We start from the raw sequence: 21,812 nt of genomic DNA on the forward strand, positions 1-21,812 counted from the left end.
TCCAAAGGCTCGAAATGCGGGAGACCCAGGTTCAATCCCTGGGTCGGGAAGATTCCCTGGAGGAGGAAATGGCAACCCACTCTAGTATTCTTGCCTGAAGAATCCCATGGACAGAGGAGCCTGGTAGGCTACAGTCCACGGGATCACGAAGAGTCGGACTCAACTGAGCAACTTCACTTTCAATTTTTCCAAAGGCTGGCCATTCATGGAGATGTTTTACAAGACTGATGGCCCTTTTTACTTTACTTCCCCACTGTCTCTCTCTCTCTATTCTGCTTTTTGACTTTAATTCCTCACCTCTTCTCTCTCTGGTTCTGCCAGAGAACCTGGCATCCAGAGCCTGGAAAGATGGTTACTTTAAGACATTAGTCAGCCATCTTCTCCATCTGCCAGCTTTCCAAATAATGTCGTATTCCTCATCTCTCGGATTCATTGGCCTGTCGTGTGGCGAGCAGAGCAAGCTTGGATTTGGTAACAAGACTACCACCTGAAGGCAGGCCTCTGAGCAGACCCGGGTTAGTGCTCTGCCAGCAGAGAGGCAGGACAGCATCCCTGGAGAAGGCAGAGAGGCTGGACGGACACTGCGTCTGTAGATCAGCAGAGGCTCTCCTGGTGTGTTGGGTGGACCGGCGAACATAAGACCTCTTTGGACACAGGCGGTGGCATCAAGCCAAAGATTTGTTACATGGACAAAACACAGCCATGTTGGGTCTGGCAGTTTGTTCATCTGGTTCCTTGTTCCACGTGCAAAGGCCTATCTGTGTCATGGGAGGAGAAGCTGATTATCACCGGGGTTTATGGTGGGGCTATTAATAATGAACATATCCCTGCTCCAGGCTGGGGGAAACAGCTCGGGGCCAGCCGGCTCTGTCCCTGGAGCCCCTTCCCTCCTGCCCTGCCAAATTCCTCAGAGCCCAGTGGATAAGATTAGCAGTTTCTACTTCCCAAAGGCCCAGGCCTCAAATTCTTATCCAGCTCCAGCCTCCCTTAACTTGGGTGGAGACAGAGCTGGTCTGCAAGGGCTGGGAGCTCAGAGTCCCCAGAGAGAGGCCAGTCAGGCAGAGGAGAACCTCAGAGGCGGCTCGAGTCCCGAATCCTTGGTGCCGCTCTGCAGAGCTTTCACCCCTCTCCCGGCTTCGAGGCCCCTATTACTTTCCATAGAGTCACAATCCTGAAGACAATTCTGAAAGTGGATGCCCGGTTGCCTGTCCACCAGTGGGCAGGAAGGAGAAAGGGGCGGGGAAGCCAGGCCTGCACACAGCCTGAGGAGTCTCGCCTGGCCTGGACACAGGGTCCTGTCGTCTGATCCCAAGTCCTGACAGCGGCTCTTTCTCTGCTGTTGATGGGCCAGGCCTCAGGGCCGGCCTGTCCATACCTGTTGCGGGCCCCCATCACCAGTCAGCCCTCATCCACCCTCTGCCTGCTTCACTGCTCACCTGGTCTGTGCAAACCCCACCCCCGCCCCACGAGCTCATGCAGGGCCGAACAGCAGAGCACACACTTTAGGCCATGAGGTCCTGCCTTCATGGCTTTAGGTTTCAGGCTGATTTGTGTGTATGCAAGAGCTGCTGGCTCCTGGGCTGCCCACACACACACACACACACACACACAAACCCCTCCCCTCAGTGAGCCTCTAGGAGGAAGGCAGGGCTCCATGTTTCTTGACTGTGAAGATTCATGTGGTTCATTTTAAATTCCCTGGGAACATGGGTCAGGAACCTGGATTCTAGAACCCATATGGCCGCCTTGTGCTGTGTGACATTGACAAAGTCACCTAACCTCTCTGTGGCATTCTCATTTCCTATTCCAGGAGGTGATTCCATTAGTCTGTCTCTGCAGAACCTGTTAAGAATGAGGCCAGGAGGAGGTCACAGGTTATAGCTGGGTTAAGTCATGCCCAGATTCCTCTGGGGAGGGGAGGTGTGCTAGGGCCGCCCTGCCCCAAGGCAGGATGAGATCCTGGTTCTCTGTCTGCAATCTCTGGATTCCAGCGTGTCTTCTGACCTCCCAGAGGCTTTCCTGACCTCCAGGAAGGAGGGCGGCTACCTCAACTTGGACCCTTCCCCTCTTTCTCTTGAGCGCTCCCCTGCCCACCCTGCTGGCTTCCCACCCCCTTGCTGTGCTCTCATCTAACCCAAGGACAGATGCAGGCTGAGAAACCTTCAGGTTATCTTCTACCTACCTGACACTGGAGAAGAGTGTTAGGGTTGCTAGTTGGATAGCCACAGCAGTGACGTTGGCCCATACAAAGACCCATCGATGTGGGTTTTTAGAAGTGTGGGATTGCCTGGAGGCCTCCCAGTGGCAAGGGAGGAAGGGGCCTGAATAGATTTTGCTGGATCAAGGCTGGGACTGGGGGTAGGATGAGCACCCTTCCTGGAGCAGACAACATGTGGTCTTCTGAGGGTTAGAGGGAGAAGGAAAGGCCGACCTTGCACTACAGCCCAGCCCTCCTGGTGCCTCCGTCCACGGCACTCTCCAGGCAAGAATACTGGAGTGGGTTGCTATTCCCTTCTCCAGGGGATCTTCCCAACCCAGGGATCAAACCCGGGTTTCCTGCATTGCAGGCAGATTCCTTACCATCTTAGCCACCAGGGAAGATTTCAACCCTGGAGGGTTTGCATCTCCTGGACAGCTTTAACAAACGCAGGTGCACAGACTCACAGCAGGGACTCTGATTTCGCTGGTTGCGAACCCCTGCCTTTAGAGCCTTACCTGTCCCCAGGTGAAGGGTACCCTCTCCATCACACCTCCCCTCTCCCAGTACCTGAAGGATCTTCCTCCCACCAGCTCCTGCCAGGAGGACACCTTGCTCACCTGGGGTGACTGTTGACACACCTGTCTTTCCTGCAAGTGAGGCTTAGCCACCATACCTGGCCACCCTGGCCAAGTAAGTGAAGTGGCAACTTCTGCTCAGGTGGGAGTAAAGTCTCATCATATATCTGTCCCTCAGCCTCAAGTTCAAGTCAGATGCACTGGGGAGTCACGGATCTGCGCCTCTTCTGCTCCCCCATCCAGCACTGGCTGGACAGTACCCCAGCCCTCCACTATCTCGACAGCCACCGGAAGTGTGGGTGGTGATTGGTGGCAGCTGCTAGGCAGGCCAGTTGTGCAGCCAGGCCAGCCTGGGGTGTCCAGTTACTTCCTGGATGGGCGTCCAGCTTCATCATGACATCATCCACTTTTTAGGACCTCCCATTGAGGACCTCTCAGTCACCATCCCCTCCTCTGGCTTCTGCTTTGGCTTCTAGAATGCTCCCTCCCACCATTCTCACTCTTTCTGAAATTTTGGCTGTGCTGCGCAGCTTGTGGGATCTTATTTACCCAACCAGGGATCAAACTCATGCCCTCTGCAGTGGAGGGGGAGCATTCCAGTCATTCTGTCTCCTTAGAGTTCTCCATTGACTGTGAATGACACTACTGAAACATCAACCGGCTCTAGAATGCCCTTTCCCACTTCACCTGGCAAACTCCTGTTCAGTCCTCAAAACCTCACTTGAGTGCCACTTCCCCTGGAAATCCTCCCAGGACCTCCTGGCCTGCATGCAAGAGTGACTTGGCCTGTGATGGAGCAAATCTGCTCTGACTTCCAAGGTGGCAACTCTTCCTGTTGCTACCACCCACGGGGAATTTGGAGTCCTGAGAGGGAACCACAGAGTGTTCAGGTGAGGGGAGAGAGATATCACGCAGCCCTTGTGGGAGGCAGCCTGCACTGACCGGGGCTTATCCGTGAGGACTTGTCAGACTTTTGTGGGACACAGCTGGCAGAGCCTGCAGTGAGCTTTGCCTGCATGTCTCAAGTGAGAAGTCAGTAAGGGATCTTCTCAAGTGAAAAGCAAAGGCCCACCTACCAAGGAGCTTTCCGGGATGATGCACACGTTCTGTATCTTGCTGGGGTTTTGGTTACACAGTGTGTTTATTTGTCTAAACTCAGCCATTGTACACTCATGATTTTGTGCGTTTTGCCACATACACATATTTTTATCTATTAAAAAAACACGCTTTAAACAAATGCTGAAATCCTGTGAACGATGTGCATGCTGAAGTGACTGATGCCTGCAATTTACTTTACAACGTGTCGGGGGATCACAGGGGATGGAGAGAGGGTGACCGTGGGTTCAGTAGTGCGTTTGCGGTAGAGTGCTGGTGGTGGGTAAACAGGTATTCCCTGTAAAAGCCTTGCCACTTTGCAGTATGTTTGACAATTTAAAAACAACTTCGAATAAAATGTTGGTGCAAGAAAGCGGAGGTCCGGGGCAGGAGATGGGACGCTGGCGGTCTTTCCAGGGGAAGTGGCACTCAAGTGAGGTTTTGAGGACTGAATAGGAGTTTAACAGAAGAAGGGAGAAGGGCATTCCAAAGCAGGTATGATGTTTCAGTAGCAGGCAGGATGGGACGCTCTGCCTGCTTCTGAATGAGGCAGCCCAGGCTCCCAACTGAGAATCATCCCAGCTCTTCCCGGAGGGACCAGAGGCTGTTGGGGTTTATAGTTTGCATTCACACTAGTGGCCTAAAGTGGGTATGCTTTATCCTAGCCTGTGAGCCCTGCCGCTCTCAACAGATCCCTCAGAGGTCCCCATAAACTCCCACATGAAGTCCTGGGCGGGGACTCTACCTGACAATGCGATCAGGTCCAGGTAAGTGACAGACCCCACGTCGCCCCCAGCACCCAGTAGAGTCTTTTTTAATGGGGCTCCTTTCTGCTCCTGGGTGACAGTTACCTAGCAGGATTCGCCGTGTCCTTGAGTCCCCCTTCTGCACGGTGAGCCCCCAGGGGCAGGGGCCACGGCTGATTTTTCTTTGCCTCCCCCGCGCTTGGCACAGCGCTGGCATGTGGTGAGGCTGGGAAATGTTTGCTCAGTGAGCAAATGCTCTCGACTGTTTCATGTCACCCACTGGATTCGGCCAGCCTGGGTGCTCTGACGGTGCGTGAAGCTAAAGGAGAGGCCACCCGCCAACAGCTGCCAACGGAGACGCCCTGAAATTGCTTGCCAGGTGGGGGGAGGGGCGTGGTTAGAGCTCAGAGTCCCTCTGTCATAGGTCAGGATGGAGCTACCCAGTCCGGCACTGAGAGATCCAGAGCCTACCCTCACTTCTCTGGAGTGATTCCTGCAGCTCCCAGCAAGCTCCATCTGCCCAGCCACGCAGCTCTAGATTTGCACTGCTGCTCACCCGGTGTCACCCGGCCTGGACTGCCTTCCCCACCTCTCTCTCCCATCTGAACTGCGCCAGGCTCCCCAGGCCTCAGTCTCCCCAGGTGGGAGCAGTGACTGTTTCCTTTAACTTGTCCATTGCCCACCGGCCTTTCTGCTGGCCTAGCACCAATCAAACAGTGTTATTAATTACTTATGTGGCGTGACCAGTGACTTCTTTTCCTTGTGTCCGGCTGAGCTCGCGAGGTCTACCTGTTATCCACACCCTAGCTCTCCCCTAGGGCTTAGCACCATGCCCTAGAGGGTTTAGCATCATGCCTGAGAAGGACAGAAGACACCCCAGAGAGCTGGTTGACTGAGAGTGAATCTTCAGGGCTGGTTTTCAGGACCAGAACAGAAGCCTTTTTTTTTGTTTTGTTTTTATGAATGAAGCGTCTGAAATTGAAACCTGGCAACATGAAGACAGGAGCAATGGTGTCCAGACAGAGAGGTGGGGATGGTAAGAGGCGAGGCTCTCCAGTTCTCCTTTCTCCAGAGCCTCACCTCCCTCTCCTCCTTGACCTCGAAGGGGTCTCACATTGGCCCGCTCCCCCGTCTCCTTCCGAGCTGCCTTCTGTAAAGTGATCTTGCTATATTTACTTAAACTTCTATTTAAAGAGGAATTCCTCATAATTACTCAGCCACAGAGAGCTGACACTGTTTGGCTCTGTTTATTTAGTTTCTCCTAGTGATTGGCAAAATGTCCTCAGTGGCTTTAAAGAGCAGATATAGACGAATGACCCGCTGGTCATAAAATAAAGTATGATGTTCTTTTCTGTCCTCATGGGAGATGGCATGTGGAGGGGAGGTGCCTCACCATCTCATCCCACGAAATGCTAAACCCCGTCATTTCTGATGTTGGATTAATGAAGCAGTTTTGTAATTTGTGAAAGGCAACCCCCCCATATCATCTGGACATGAATATGTATGTGTACACAGCGTGTGCTCAGCACACACGCTGTAAACCCTTCTCGTGTGCACACAGACATTCACACTCAGACACAGCCTCACAGACAGCAAAGGGCAGGCACGCCAACAATGGATTGAAGCAGGGATTAATACATCTATTTTTTTTCTTCAAAAAAAAATCTAATTGATATTTGGCTTTTAGCCCAGTAGTGGAACTAAAATAGTAAGTTATTTATATAGAAATGATTCCCTAGGCGCTCCGCTCTCTTCTCCTCACCCCGCTTCCACCCCACCGCCCATGCAATGACCTTCCTGCTCTGACAACCCAAAGGGAAGGGTATGCTGAATATCATTCGTGAAACTTTGTGGGGTTTTTTTTCCCCCTGGTCGCACTGTGTGGCTTTCAGGATCTTAGTTCCCTAACCAGGGATTGAACCCGGGGCCACCACAGAGTTCTAACCGCTGGGCAACCAGGGAATCCCCTCATTCGTGAAACTCTGGCCAGGAGCTGGGCTCAGAGATGGTTGGCAATCGTGAGGGGGGTTGGGGGAACTGATCGTGCACTGTGTCCTCTCCAGTGAATCCCAATGAATTTGAAAGCTTGCAGGCAGCGGGGACAATTGTCATGCCTCCCAAACATGACCTGACCAACCTAACCCACCACAGCCACCCACCCCTCCCCACTTCTCAAGAGCTCCTCGTGGCACTGTCCACCAGCAGCCCTCCGAGACCTGCCTTCTTGGGGCACATCTTGGTCCACGCCCCCTTTCCCATCCCTGTCCTACGCTCCCCTCCAGCAGCCTTGAACTGATCCCTGAGGACCGGGGCAGCCTTCTGAGGTCTCCTCCGCCCGCCTTTCCCTGCGTGCTTTGCAGAGACCTTTGTGGGGCTGCCTGTACCTCTGCAGGGAGGGGTTCGGGCTGTGCCCAGAACCCTGCCACGTCCTCTTATCACCTGGCACACAGAGTGGGGACAGTGGAGTTGGTGGGGACAGCACGTGTTCGTGGCCTTATGCAGCGCAGTGCAGGAGCCGAGAGATGCATGCTGTTGACCAGACATCTTGGTCCTTGTAGCCTCCTTCCCGCTGGGCCCAGACCTAGGCTTAGGCCACAGCTTTGCCTCAAAAGCTGGCCAGCCCACCTGAAAGAACCCGGGGCCTCCGTGATTCCATCCTCCATTGCTCCTTTGTCCCAAAAAGGGTTGACAGGGTGTCCTGAACCCCAGCCGAGTCTTCAACTGGTGATGATCCATCCTTCACTTCCTGTTCTTTTGGTGACGTTGCTCCCCAGAAAATTAAGGGGACCATCTCTTCTTTTTTTGTGGCCTTGCCAAGTGGCTTGGGGCATCTAAGTTCTCTGACCAGGGATTGAACCCCAGCCGTGTCACTAAAAGCCCAGAATCCTAGCCATTAGGCCACCAGGGAACTCCCAAGAGGACCATTTCTGTAAAAGAGACTAGACAAATAGAGTTAGAAGCCAGGACCTTCCTCATTCCTCAGCACAACCGACAGGGTTCCCCAAGTGCGCTCCACAGCCCCTGGGGCAGCCTGCCCAGCCCACCGACTGCCCCAGCCAACTGGGGGCCTGTCACTCCACGGTGTTCACAGCCCCTTCATCACCTGCTTTCCTGAAAGGTCGGCTAAAATGCAAATGCTACTAGACCCACGAAACCCTTTCCAGTGGTTAAACCCTAGCTCGAATCAACATCATTTCAACAAACGTCGATTGAGTACCTCTGCTTCCAGGAGCTCTGCTTGCTTTTATTGTTGTTTAAGCACTAAGGCACGTCCCTCTCTTTTGTGACCCCATGGACTGTAGCTTGCCAGGCTCCTCTGGCCATGGGATTTCCCAGAGCTCTGCTTATGCGTCAGTAAATAAAGCACGTGGGCCACTGCTTTCATAGGGTTTACAGTCTAGCAGAGGGATTCTCAAGTTTTGGGTTCATGAGAATCATCTTGGGGAGTTGTTAAAGCCCAATGTTGGGGACCAACCCTAGAGTTCCAGATTCACTAGGTGTTGGACACGGAACCTGAGAATTTGCTGATCTAGAAAGTTCCCAGGTGATGCTGCCGTGGCTGGTCCAAGGACCACACTCTGAAAACCACGGGTCTAGCAAATCCCCAAAGAATCAGGACCCAGGGCAGTGATTTTTTTTTTGCTTGTTGATTCCCACCCCCCCCCCCCAATTTGTTTATTTTTGCCTTAAAAAAAAAAATTTTTTTTTTTTTGGCCATACTACGGAGGCTTGTGGGATTTCAGTTCCTGGACCAGGGATTGAACTCAGCGCCTAATTCTAACTACTTGGAGATCAGGAAACTCCCCAGGGCAGTGAATTTTAAGACTTTTAAAAGATAGGTAGTTCAGAAAAACAAAAGGGTGACAGAAGCCGGCAGCACAGGGCCCTCAGGCCCTCAGCATATCAGAGCCTCACGGGGCCCTCAGGCCCTCAGCATATCAGAGTCTCGAGATGTCTTCTGACTGGATGAACTCCAAGACCCTTCCTAGGTCTTGTTTTCTAGAGGATGGGTGAACTGGCCAGAGAGGGGGAAGTGAGCAAGGATGGGGAGGCAGGGCAGAAGGTTCTGGAAACCCTGGGGTTGGGCGGACAGTGGAGAAGAGGAGTCGGGTCTCCCCCTGCCTCCCCAGCTTGTCTCTCGGCTTCAGCAGTCTCCTCCGAGGCGGCTCCCGCCCCCAGGTCCCAGACGCCGCTGCCGCATGGCCAGGGCCAGCAAGACCTGGGAGCCGCCGCTGCCCACGACACCTACAGTTTTAGAATCTGAAGAGCAGATGCCTCTCCTTGCTAAGCAACTCGTGAAACAAACAGCTTGCTTCAGGGCTTTCTTTTTTGAAGCTGACTTTGTTGTTGGGGTGGCGAGATGTGTGTACAGATAAGCTTCTCAAGGTGATGACATTGCAAGAATAATAATAATAAAAAATGCTACTTTGCAGTCTGTGTCCTTCACCTCTGAGGCATATTCTTCAAAATAACCACAGGTCCGTTCTCCTTAGGATCAGCTCTGGGGGCTAGGGGTGGAAGCAGGGAAGGGGCGCCCGCCGACAGACAGGTGGCTCTGTGAACATCTCTCCACCTTCCCCACTAGAGCCTCAGTTTCCTCATCTGAAAAATGGGCTGAGCTAGGCAGCTGTTAAGGTCCCTGCCTGTTCCCAGTTAGACACATAGAACTAATTAAAACTGGGTGTTTAACCAAACTCCATTGTTCACTGTAGAGGTATTTGTTGTAAGTGAATGCTACCTGGATATATATAAGAAAAATTTTTTTTGTTATGATAAGGGGTCAGAGGCTGCTCCAGAGCCCCAAAGCTTCCATAATTTGTGAGGGCATCTCCCTAAGAAAAATAATATCGGAATTCCTAGACAAAATTAGGCAGGGGCCTGGCTGTGAGGGACCATGAGGTTCAAGCTTCTTAGCTCCACGGGATCCCCTCTCCAGGTAATTAAAGGCCCTCTGTTGTCCTGGACAGACATCAGAGACCCTCGAGACCGTCGTCATGTGCTTGAATCCGCACATTGCAAACCTGAGTGTCTCCCGCGCCCATCCCGTCCTGGCTTGTGTTTTGGTCTTGACACTGTGGTTGCCTGGCAACTGTCTATCCTATAGGAATTCACACTCGCCCTTCCAGGCAGACGCACATTTAATTTCAGACCCGGAGTGCTCAGTGATGTGGGATGTCACCAGCCTATGCCCTCACTGAAATAACCCCAAGCACTCAGTCCAAAGTAGCTGAGGGAACTGATACCCACATTTGATCTTATTTCCCTAAAATAGCTTGGTCCTGTTTATGGGGCCGCCGTGAGAGAGGGGATGCAGGGGCCTGGCTGTGCTCACGGCTTCCTCCCTCCAGCCGGCTGCTTGCTGCTCGGCGGACACCGCCAAAGACACAGTGACTCAGGGCCTTGAACATGATGTAACACCTCTGGCTCCTGGGCAGGGTGATGGGGAACATGTGTGACAGCCTTGGAATTCCAGGCGGGACCCTTGGTGCCTGCCGGCCAGTTCTTGACCAAGGTCAGGTTCAGCTGAGAGCTGGGCTCTTGAGCCTCCTGGGGGTGGCTGGGGAGGGCGTCCCGGCTCTGGCTCTCACTGAGGATGAGCTCAGGTCTTGGCCAGAAAGGACCGCACATCAGTCCACTCTCTCGATCACTCCTTCTCAGCCTTGACCCTGCACTGCAATCACCTGGGGAGTCTTATAAAACACGGATCTGGTGCAATAGTGAGATTCTAACATCACCAGGCATCGTGTTACCTCCCTGACCAGTTAGCATTTTTTTCCCCCTTTTGGCAGGTGTATCTGGAGTCCCGGGTACCCCCAAGTTCTGACATCCCAGGGCCCTCTCTCACACTCACTAGGCTCCTAGGCCCTCAGCCAGGCATCATGTCTTGACTGCCAGCCTACTATGTCCTCATCAGGGCTAGACTCCCCTGGATGGGTAACCCTGGCCCTCGAGGGTGCTGGGGAAAAGTTAAGACTCCTTGAAAGGTGCTGGACTGGGACTGGGACTGGGTGGGGAGAAGGTGGGGCCTTCACGGGGTGGTGGGTAACGAGTGAAGGTAAGAGTTAGTTGCTGGGCTTTGAGAATATATTGTAATATATATGTAATATATATTTTATTATCATATTATATTCTACATCATATAACAAAAATATAAGGCAGTGTGAGTATTAGTAAAGTAGAGCTCACAAACGAGCAAGCATCAGTTCAGTTCAATTGCTCAGTCGTGTCTGACTCTTTGTGACCCCATGGACTGCAGCACGCCAGGCCTCCCTGTCCATCGCCAACTCCTGGAGCTTACTCAAACTCATGTCCATCGAGTCCGTGATGCCATCCAGCCATCTCATCCCCTGTCGTCCCCTTCTCCTCCTGCCTTCAATCTTTCCCAGCATCAGGGTCTTTTCCAATGAGTCCATCTGTTCATTAGTCACTTTATTTTTTAATTGCTGTTAAAAAAAAAAAAGACAATATAAAAATCACCATAGGGACTTCTCTGGCGGACCAGTGGTTAAAACTCAGAGCTTCCACTGCAGGACGCACAGGTTTGATCCCTGATGGAGGAACTAAGATCCCATATAATGTGCAACCAAAAAAAAAAAAAAAAAAATTCACCCTGTTGTCCATTTTTAACCATATAGTGTGATACTGTACGACTGTGCAGTACACACCTGTGTTCACATTGCTATGTCTCAGATCTCCGGGTCACTTTCATCTTGCAGAACGGAAACTCTACAATCGTTCCTCATCCCCAGCCTCTGTAATCACCATTCTACGTTCTGTCTCCACGGTTTGGACCACTCTGGGTATTTCATGTAAGTGGAATTGGACTAGCTTGTTCTACTCAGCATAGCATATTCAAGGTTTATCCATGTTGTCATGTGTTACATGATTGCCTTCTTTTAAAAAGCTGAATAGTACTCCCTCCCACATGTATACCATGCTTTCTCTATTCATTCATCTGTCAGTGGACACTGGGGCTGCTTCACCTGGTGGCAATTGTGAATCACGATGCAATGAACATAGGTGTGCAAATGCCTCGAGGCCTTGCTTTCGATTCTTCTGGATATATACCTAGCAGTGAGATTGCTGGATCAGATGGTATTTTATTTTTAATATTTTGAGGAACCATTATACTGTTTTGCATAGTGGCTGTGCCATTTTACATTCTCCCCAGCAGCAAAGGCACCAGTTTCCCCTCATTCTCATCCTCTTGTTATTTCCTTTCTGTCTCTCTTCCCTCCTGTGTTTTTTTCCTTATTAAAAATTTTTTTATTTATTTTAAATTGAAAGATAATTGCTTTACAATATTGTGCTGGTTTCTGCCATACATCAGCATGAATCAGCCGTAGGTATATATATGTCCTCTCCTCTTGAACCTCCCTTCCACTTCCCACCCTATCCTACCCCTCTAGGTTGTCACAGAGCCCTGGCTTGAGTTCCTTGAGCCATACAGCAAATACCCATTGGCTAGGATGAGATGGCTGGATGGCATCACCTACTCGATGGACACGAATTTGAGTGAACTCCGGTTGATGGTGACGGACAGGGAGGCCTGGCGTGCCACGATTCTTGGGGTCGAAAAGAGTTGGACACGACTGAGCGACTGAAGTGAACTGAATTGAACTGACCCCCTTGACATACGGTAGTGTATATGTTTCCATGCTTACCTTTTTTTTCCTTTTAACTGTGGCCATCCTAATGGGTGTGAAGTGCTATCTCAATGTGGTTTTGATTTATGTTTCTCTAATGATTGAGCATCTTATCATATGCTTGTTGGCCGTTCACATATCTTCAGAGAAATGTCTATTCAGGTCCTTCGCCCCTTTTTTTGTTTGTTTGTTTTTAGTTGTTGAGCTGTAGGAGTTCTTTATATATTGTGATAGCAATCCTTTATCTGATATGCAGTTTGCAGCTCTTCTCTCCCATTTTGCAGGCTGTTTTTAATGTGCAGATTCTTGGTCAGGTTTTAAATGCAGGAGGGAGCTGACCAAATAATTAAAGAACACAAAAGAATCCATTAATTGCATTTCATATAATAAAATTTAGACCTCAAGATTGAGATAAAAATCAAAGCAACATTACACCTACCAATTAATTCTAGCAATAAGTGTAGCAAAATTTTTAGAAAAGATGTTGGCTGTTGGAGCTCCACTCTAAGACTCTCCTCCTGCACCTCACAGAGTGCCATGGACTCCCTGCCAGGTAGAGGAGCAAGCCCCAGCTAAGGGTCTACCTTCTAGAGAAGAAAGAGCTAGATCACAGGTTCTGGGAGGATGAAAGTGCTGGGGGCTCCTTGACTGCATCTTCCGTGGGTTGGGAAGATCCCCTGGGGGAGGGCATGGCAACACACTCCAGGATTCTTGCCTGGAGAATCCCCATGGACAGAGGAGCCTACTGGGCTACAGTTCATGAGGTCACAGAGTTGGACACGACTGAGCGACTACGCTCTCAGGGCACACCGGACCTCACTCCAGGGCTGGGCTCACCCCGCCTGGATGCCCCTGGGTCCTGGTCCACAAGCCTCTGCCCACTGGGGGCCTTCCTCTCCTCCCCCAGCCCCCGTTCTTCAGTCTGCCTGAAGCCACGTGTGAACTGCCTCAGGTTCCCAGTGGGCTTGCCTAGTCTTTTTCCTTAGAAACTTCACCTCACATCCTTGAGGCGTTTAGGCCCAGTCCGTTGGGCCGGCTTCAGTCCTAGCGCTTTGGGGGTCGCAGTATTCTCCTGAGTATACATTGAAGGTGGGAGCACCAGACAAAGAGTCCAAGACCTCAGCAAGTCATGCTAGCTCTCCAGGCCTCAGTGTCCCCTTCTGTAGAGTGGGAGTGATGTCTCTGCCATGCCAGGTGCCAAAGGCTGAGGGGAAGTCCTGAGCCAGGTGTGCAGGTGATGGCGGACACAGGCCGACCCTCAGTTCCGTAACTGTTCACACAAGGCTTGGAGGAACCAAAGCCCCAGGTGCGATCCTAAGGTCCAGTCCAGGAAACGTACTCTGAGAAGAGGGCCTGGAGACCTCAGTCCAGCCCTCCCTGATCATCAAATTCCCTTTTTGTTCCTGGGTCAGTCACTCAGCTGCCCTAGGCTTCAGTTTTCCTCATCTACAAAGTGGGAATAATGATACTCCTTTCATCTAACTCACCACTACAAAGAAATATACAAGTTTCTTTGGTCTATTTAAAAATTACTCACATATTGGGATTAATAGATACACACTACTACCTGTAAAAAGATAAATAACAAGGGCGTACTGTACAACACAGGGAACTATATTCAATATGTTATATCCTATAACAGAATCTGAAAAATAATGTACGTATGTGTGTACGTACACATTAGATGTGCATAAGGCTTCCCTGGTGGCACAGATGGTAAAGAATCTGCCTGCAGTGCAGGAGATCTGAGTTTGACCCCTAGGTCAGGAAGATTCCCTAGAGAGGGGAATGGCTACACCCACTCCAGTATTTTTGCCTGGAGAACTCCATGGACAAGAGGAGCCAGAAGGACTACAGTCCGTGGGGTCACACAGAGTCAGACTTGACTGCGAAACTAACATTTTTCACTTCACTTTTCACTTTTTTTAACTTATACACACACACACACACATATCTATAAAACAATGCATTACATGTACATAATTGATTCACTTTGCTGTACACCTGAAATGTTATAAATCAATTATACTGAGGAAAAAAATATTACTCACCTGTGTATGGTAAATGTTGGCTATAAAAGTTTTGACCCTAGGACGCTGTCCTCTCCTTTTCCAGGGCTGGCAGTAAGCACCCCTTCCTTGCATTTGCAGGTGTCTTTGCACCCAAATCCCTGTTTGCGGGTGTGTTCTTTTTTTTTTTTTTCGTATTTATTGCATTTTTGGCTGCGATGGGCCTTCACTGCGGTGCACTGCCTCTCTGTCGCTCTGCTCAGGCTTTCTCTCGCTGTGACGAGCAGGGTCTGCGCTCTAGCTGCGGTGCGTGGGCTTCCCGTGGCGGTGGCTTTTCTTGCTGTGGGGCACTGGCTCTAGAGGGCTCGGGCTTCACCAGTTGCAGCTCACAGGCTTCGTTGCCCTGCAACGTGTGAGATCTTATTTCCCAGACCAGAGATTGAACCTGCGGCCCCTGCATTGCAAGGCAGATTCTTAACCCCTGGACCACCGGGAGGTCCCCTGTGTCACAGACACTTAGATCTTCATCGCCTGAATGGGCTGATGAATTGGGCTGGCGGGATGCAACGGTGGAGACTGGTGTAGCGAGCAGTCCCTGTGGCTGGGTTTCCATGGCCACTGGAGTCCCCAGGCCTGGGCTCTGTGCTGTGCTTCGTCACTCAGTCGTGTCTGACTCTGTGACCTCATGAACTGTAGCCCACCAGGCTCCTCTGTCCATGGGGATTCTCCAGGCAAGAATCCTGGAGTGGGTTGCTGTGCCCTCCTCCAGGGGATCTTCCCAACCCAGGGATCTTCCCAGGTCTGCCGCGTTGCAGGCAGATCCTTTACAGTCTGAGCCACCAGGGAAGCCCTGGGTTCTAGCCTAGAGATTTTTATTCCCTGGGCCCAGGGCCCCTGATCCCTCTAGTGAGGCCAGCAGCATCATGCTCTCTGGCATAATGCTAGGCTTCAGCCAGGCCTGGACAGTGGTCCCTTCCTGGACAGGGCACAGGCCTCAGGGGTACATGGGAGAAAGCACTCAGGACCTGCCCTTCAGGGTGGACAGGAGCTCTGGGCCATCTCGCCTCAAGGGCCTGAAATGTGTTCATTTTTCTTGACTCTGAGCCTGTCCCAACTGAGACCTGAGTCTGCTTACCCCCTGCCCATTCCCCTGCCCCTCACCCCCAGACTCTGGGGCAGCTCCTCCCTCGCAGGGTAAGGGGGCTGGAGGTGGGCCTAAGAGGGAGGCAGGAAAAGATGGAAAGGAGAAAGCGGGGTGTGTCGGGGGGTTCATCAGGCGGTCTGTGGGGTAATTAGGGGGAGACATCTACGGGCCCCGCCCAGTACACTCCTGGCTTCATCTCCACCAAAGCTGGCATGTTTCCCACGCTCCTGAAGCCCAGCAAGCAGTTTTATCATAAGTGACTAGTTAATAAGTTATGTTAGTGAGGTATGTGAGCAGAGCCTTCCGCTACAGAAGGTGGCTGACAGTACTTTCTCTTCCTCTTGTGCGGTGAAGAATGAAAATGAAACATTTCTGCAGGAACCATTTGCAGGGGCTCAAGAGCTGTCTACACTTTGGGGTAAAGAGGGGACGAGGGCTGTCGTTTCTCCGTGGCCCGGACAGTGCCTGGGACGCAGCCCAGCACAGAGCTAGTGCTCAACGGAGGCTGATTGAATGCATGACCACTGGGTTGATTACAAACCAGAAGGATGGCGTGAACCCAAGCAACCTCCATGCTTCTGGACCCAGAGGTCGGCTCTCGACCCTCACCTTGCGTCATCTGTCCGCAGAATTCGGGAGGACCAGCCCCTCCCCCTTGGCTCAGGCACAGCAAACACTGATCCCTTCCAGGCCTCCTCCTCCTCCTCCTCCTCGTCCTTCTGCCCAGGCTGCTTCCATGTCTTCTCTCTGCCCACTTCAGTCACATGCTCAGAACGTGGTCCTTGAGTTGTGCTGTCGGCTTCAGGAAGGAGCTTCTGGTGGCCTCACCCAATCTCCTGAACTCCAGACTCATCCATCCACCAGCTTCTCTGACCTCTCCACCTGGACATCTAGTGCCCTTGTCAGACTCAACAGGATGAACCTCAAATTCCTAAGTTCCCCACAGACCGCTCCCCGAGAGGGTTCCCCCGCTTGGTCAATGGCAACCCCGTCCTTCTGTGACTCCCTAAACCCTGGCAGTCATCGTTGGGCTCTCCTATCTCAGACGTCATGTCCAATCTGTCACGGACTCTGCCTCCAAAGCATAGTTAGAATGCAGCCCCTTCTTTCCCCCTCTGTTACCACGGTAGTCTCATCTGAAAGTGTCCATTATGCACTGGTGTCCCTGGGCCACCCTGGCGTCCCTGCAGTCTGATCTCAACACAGCAAACACAGTAGCCTTTCAGAAAGCAAGCCATATCCCACCTCTGCTCAAAACCCCCACCCCTCCAGTGGCTCCTTTCTCGGCCCCCATCCCTCCAGTGGCTCCTTGCTCGGCCCCCCACCCCTCCAGTGGCTCCTTGCTCAGCCCCCCACCCCTCCAGGGGTTCCTTGCTCAGCCCGGAGTAAAACCCCAATAGCTGACAGTCGTCTGTTGCAGTGTTTCTCAGAGCAGCTCGTTCAGATGTGCACTCGTGTTTGAGAAGTGGTGGTCTAATAATGACCTACTTCATATGGTCCTACCACCTCTCTGACCTCATCGCCTCTCCTCCCCCAGCAGTTACTTCATTCCAGCCAAACCAGCCGCCTTGTCGACCCCCTGACAAATCCCTGCCCCAGGACCTTTGTCCTGGCTGCCCACTCTGCTCTCGCCTCCTTCGAGTCTTGGTTCTATGTCACTTTCTCGACTGGGCCGTCCTTCCTCCCATTTTAAAAACGTCAACTCTGTTTTCCATTATAGTGTTCCTGACCTTTTGATGTTTTGTATCACTTATTTCTGATGCTTCTTGCTTCTCTAATACCTCCCACTAGAATGTCAGCTCCCTTGGGAGGGACTTCCTCTTTGTTCAGTGATGCATCCTAAGTGCCAATAATGGCGCCTGCTTCAGAGTGTGTTTGTTGAATGAATGAATGAATGGAATAATGAATGAATGGAGACCCACATGACCCCAAAGAGCAAAAGCTACCATGTATTGAGCACATATTTTTGTTCCAATCTTTTTTTCAAACATCAGCTTTAACTCTCTCAAAATTCCTGCAAGGTACATAGCACAATCTTCATTTTATGGATTGAGAACTTGACTCAAGAGAGGTTAGGCAGTGTGCCAAAAGTTGCCCAGCAAAAAGGGGCTGGAGTTTGGTGTCTTTCTGATTTGGAAGCCTCTGCTCTTTCCCTGATACCAGGCACCCATTTCCGAAAGCCCTCTACCTGTGCCCCCCAAAGGCTGCTGCAGCCCCCGAAAAGGAGGTGATGTAGTCTCAACGCTGCAGCTTGGGTAAACCCACTGTGTCTGGGAGACATACCGTAAAAGGTAAGGCAAGTCCTGGCCACCTGGGACCCGTCCATCTGTGGATCAGAGCACAGGGATGAGAACCCAGGCTCCTCCGAGTCTGCTGGTGGTGAGGAGGGGGCTGGGGAGCGGGTGGGCTGGTGTGGTGGTCGGGCTGCCATCCAGCCTTCCTTCGATTTTCATGCAGCCCTCCAGAGGGTGTACCCCTTCACCCAGTCTCTAAGCAACCGCCTTCTGCAGCAGGCAGGAAACGATCCATTAATGATACGTTAGGAAACCCTTACTGAAAATAATTACACCCTCCTCTGAGCGACGTGTCAAAACCCGCAGGGTCGTCAGCACAGGCAGAGCCCAGAGGCCAGCCCCTTCCCTCCAGCCCCTTCCTCCCACTCACTCTCCTCAATCTGGCATGTCTTCTGCCTGCAGACCCCCTTCCCCCTCTTCCTGAGACTGGCAATGTGGGGGGCACCCACAAAACCCACACCCCATCGCTTTCATAAACCATGCTGTTCAGCTGTCACAAGCCTCAGAGGATGGACCTCATGCTTACAGAAGGTTTGGAATCAGGGCTGCCCCAGGAGCCCGGGATGGATGTCACTGTAGCTCCCGACTCCCACAGTGGGGTTTGTAGAGTTATCGGGGCCTTAGGGCTCTGGCAGACCTGGGCTTCAGCCCCTGCGTGACCTTGAGCCAGGCATTTGACCTTTCTGCGCCTCAATTTTCTCACACATCAAACAGTCATAACGAGTTTGTAGGGTTGTGATAATTAAATGACCTTTAACCAGTGGGCCTTACTCTGTCCTGGAACATGGCCCATCGTCAGGGTTTCACAGAGATGCGTGACTCTCTTAGGGCCAATGTGATTTAACAGTGAAAGATAAAATACAGAGCACCCAGTAAGCAGGGAAGAAGTTTGGAAGAAGATAGAGATCCGGGGGCCCCCCAGGTGATTAGGAAGGGCCTGGCTAGAAGGATGGGGAGGGTTTGCAGAGTCAGAGGGATAGTCAGAGAGCCAGCGCAGGTGGGTCTGACTGGAGGGAGAGATAAACACTGAACACTGTGCAAGCGGATCCCCTTCACTGACCTGACTCCTCTCTCATCAGAATGCAGGTTCCCGTGGATTAGAATCTGTCTGTCTGGTCCTGTCTTCCCACTACCTGCCCAGGGTCGTAGATGGTTATGGAACAAAACAACCAAGAAAGAAAAAAGATGATATGCCAGGCCAGACCCATCACACAGGATCCCAGAGGCCCAGCAGCTGACTCTAGAGGCAGTGGCAAGCGGGGTGCATTTTGGTTGCAGCGGGTATGTGTATGAAAACTGCTCTCTCTACCTTTCTTCCAGGAGGAAAGTCTGAATTGTTAAGAGGGGTAATCTCTGCAGAGTGGGAGAATGAGGGTTTGCCAACTTTTACTTTTTGTATTTTGCCATTGTTTGAATTTTAAAGGAACAAGTCATTTTGCAATTAAAAAAAAAAGTCAACAGATTGGAAGAAAGTTTGGAACCACTGGAGCAGGGGACTGAGGAGACACATTGGTCCTTGCAGAGCAGTTGGTGGGGAACGAAAAGTGAACGTTAGTCGCTCAGCTGTGTCTGACTCTCTGTGACCTCATGGACTGTAGCCTGCCATGGGATTCTCCAGGCAAGAACACTGGAGCAGGTTGCCATTTCCTTCTCCAGGGGATCTTGCCAACCCAGGGACTGAACCTGGGTCTCCTGCATTGCAGGCAGATTCTTAACCATCGGAGGCATCAGGGAAGCCACCAGGCAAGCTGGTGGGGAGGTCAGCCTTAACTGGGGAAAGAGTCAGATACCCCCTTGCCATCCTGCACTACAACTGATGTTGTGGGGCCTGGTGGACAAGAAGGGTGTGCTCTGGACTGCCCAGGGTCCAGTCACTCCTGAGGACGGCTGACGGCCACAAGGGGAGCAGAGGATGATGGCTCTCACTGTGCCCCGCCTGGTCACCATAGCTGAACTCCTTACCTAGGGAGAGAGAACCACTCATCACTGACTTTGGGGCCCCAGTTGGGACTGCAGAGGGTCCTGTAATCTCGCCGACACAAGCATCTTCTTTCCTTGTAAATAAGGCCTGCTTCCAGCCTTCCAATATAATGGGCTGGTTCATTGTCAGAGGCAGAGCCAAGGGTGGGATACCTCCCAGGTGAGTGGGGGTCACCGGGCAAAGAGGGCGGAGCTATTCTGGGAAGGGGTACACAGAGGTCAGGGCCCAGCCCTGCACAAGCAGCAGGTTTGACAAGAGGCTTAGGCTGGGTGGCGGAGAAGGCGATGGCAGCCCACTCCAGTGTTCTTGCCTGGAGAATCCCAGGGACGGGGGAGCCTGGTGGGCTGCCGTCTATGGGGTCGCACAGAGTCAGACACGACTGAAGCGACTTAGCAGCAGCAGCAGTAGGCTGGGTGGGGAAGGTGGGCTGCAGGACCCTCTTGGGGGCTTCATCCAGACAGCTCTGGGGCATTTCAGAAAAATCCCACCTGGAGGAAACCTGCAGAGGAGGGCAAGAGGCCCGAGGACCACACCCCGGGGCCTGTGGGGGTGGAGAGGAGGGCAGCTGTGCCACTGTCCTGCAGAAGGGATGAGAAGGGGCTCAAAGGAACAGAAGGACTGAGGCGCTGCCCCATTCCTGCTAGTGACCTGCCACCTCACCCCATTCCCACCCTTTGCCAGCAACAAAATCACCCGCAGCTGACTGCTTTTTCCAGCTCTCTCAAGCTCTCAGATGGTAAAAAAGCTGTCCGCAATGCAGGAGACCCAGGTTTGATTCCTGGGTCAGGAAGATCCCCTGGAGGAGGGAATGGCAACCCACTCCAGTATTCTTGCCTGGAGAATTCCATGGATAGAGGAGTTTGTCCCCAAGCTACAGTCCATGGGGTCACAAAGAGTCGGACATGACTGAATGACTAACACTTTCACTTTCTTTACTTTTCAAGAGCATATCTTTATTAGAAAAATTGAGTAATTTATTTATTTGGTTGCATTGAGTCCTAGTTATGGTGGGCAAGCTTAATTGTGCTGTAGAATGTGGAATCTTCCTGGAGGGATCAAACCTGCATCATCCTCATTGCAAGGTGAGCTCCCTACCACTGGGCCCCTGGGGAAGTCCCAAGATCATGTCTTTTTATTTTAATTTTTCCTTATTTTGTGTGTGTGTGTGTGTCAGTCACTCTCAGTTGTGTCTGACCCTTTGCGACCCCATGGACTGTAGCCCACCAGGCTCCAAGGAGATTCTCCAGGCAAGAATACTGGAGTGGGTTGCCATGCCCTCCTCCAGGAGATCTTCCCAACCCAGGGATCGAACCTGCATCTCTTATGTCCCCTGCATTGGCAGGTGGGTTCTTTACCCATTAAGCCACATGGGAAGTCCTTTTCTTCATTAGTTTTTAGAACATTATAAAACAACACAAAAGTAAGGAAATAAGAAATGCCCGGTCTGCCCCAGCCTTGGTCTAGCCACTTCCTTCTTCCAGTCCCAGTCCCTGGAGCTACCAGTTTCTTCTCTTCTCTCTCCTCCCTCTCTCATGTACTCGTAATATTTTTATTCTATATTATTGTTCAGCTTTGATTTGTTTTGTTTCCATAAATTTGGGCCAACCTTTTGTGTATTCCTCTATAACTTGCTTTTTCATTCAATAGCATAGTATCCTGGAAACTCCTTGGAATAAATGTAATGCCTGAGGTGCATGGTATGAGGCTGAACTTTCCTGGAACAATCTGTATTGACGGGCATTCCTGTTGTGTCTAATGTTTTGCCAATTCAGAAAAAGTGGCATGAACATCTTTCTAAACCATCCTCGTGGCCTTGTACAATATTTTCCCACATGTGGAAATGCTGGGTCAAAAGTGAGGTTTAGGGACGTCCCTGGCAGTCCAGTGGTTAATACTTTGCCTTCTGATGCAGAGGGTATGAGTTCGATCCCTGGTGGAGGAGCTAAGTTCCCACATGCCTTGTGGCCCACAAACCAAAACATAAACCAGAAACAACGTTGCAACAAATTCAATAAAGATTAAAAACAACAAGTGAGATATATGGGTAAGCACCTGATTGCTATTGCTAAACTAACTCCACAAGAGGAGGCCCAATTTGCTTTCAACTGACAGTGCCCGATAA

This window comes from Capricornis sumatraensis, chromosome 21 (assembly GCF_032405125.1).
Source record: "Capricornis sumatraensis isolate serow.1 chromosome 21, serow.2, whole genome shotgun sequence".
NCBI lineage: Eukaryota > Metazoa > Chordata > Mammalia > Artiodactyla > Bovidae > Capricornis > Capricornis sumatraensis.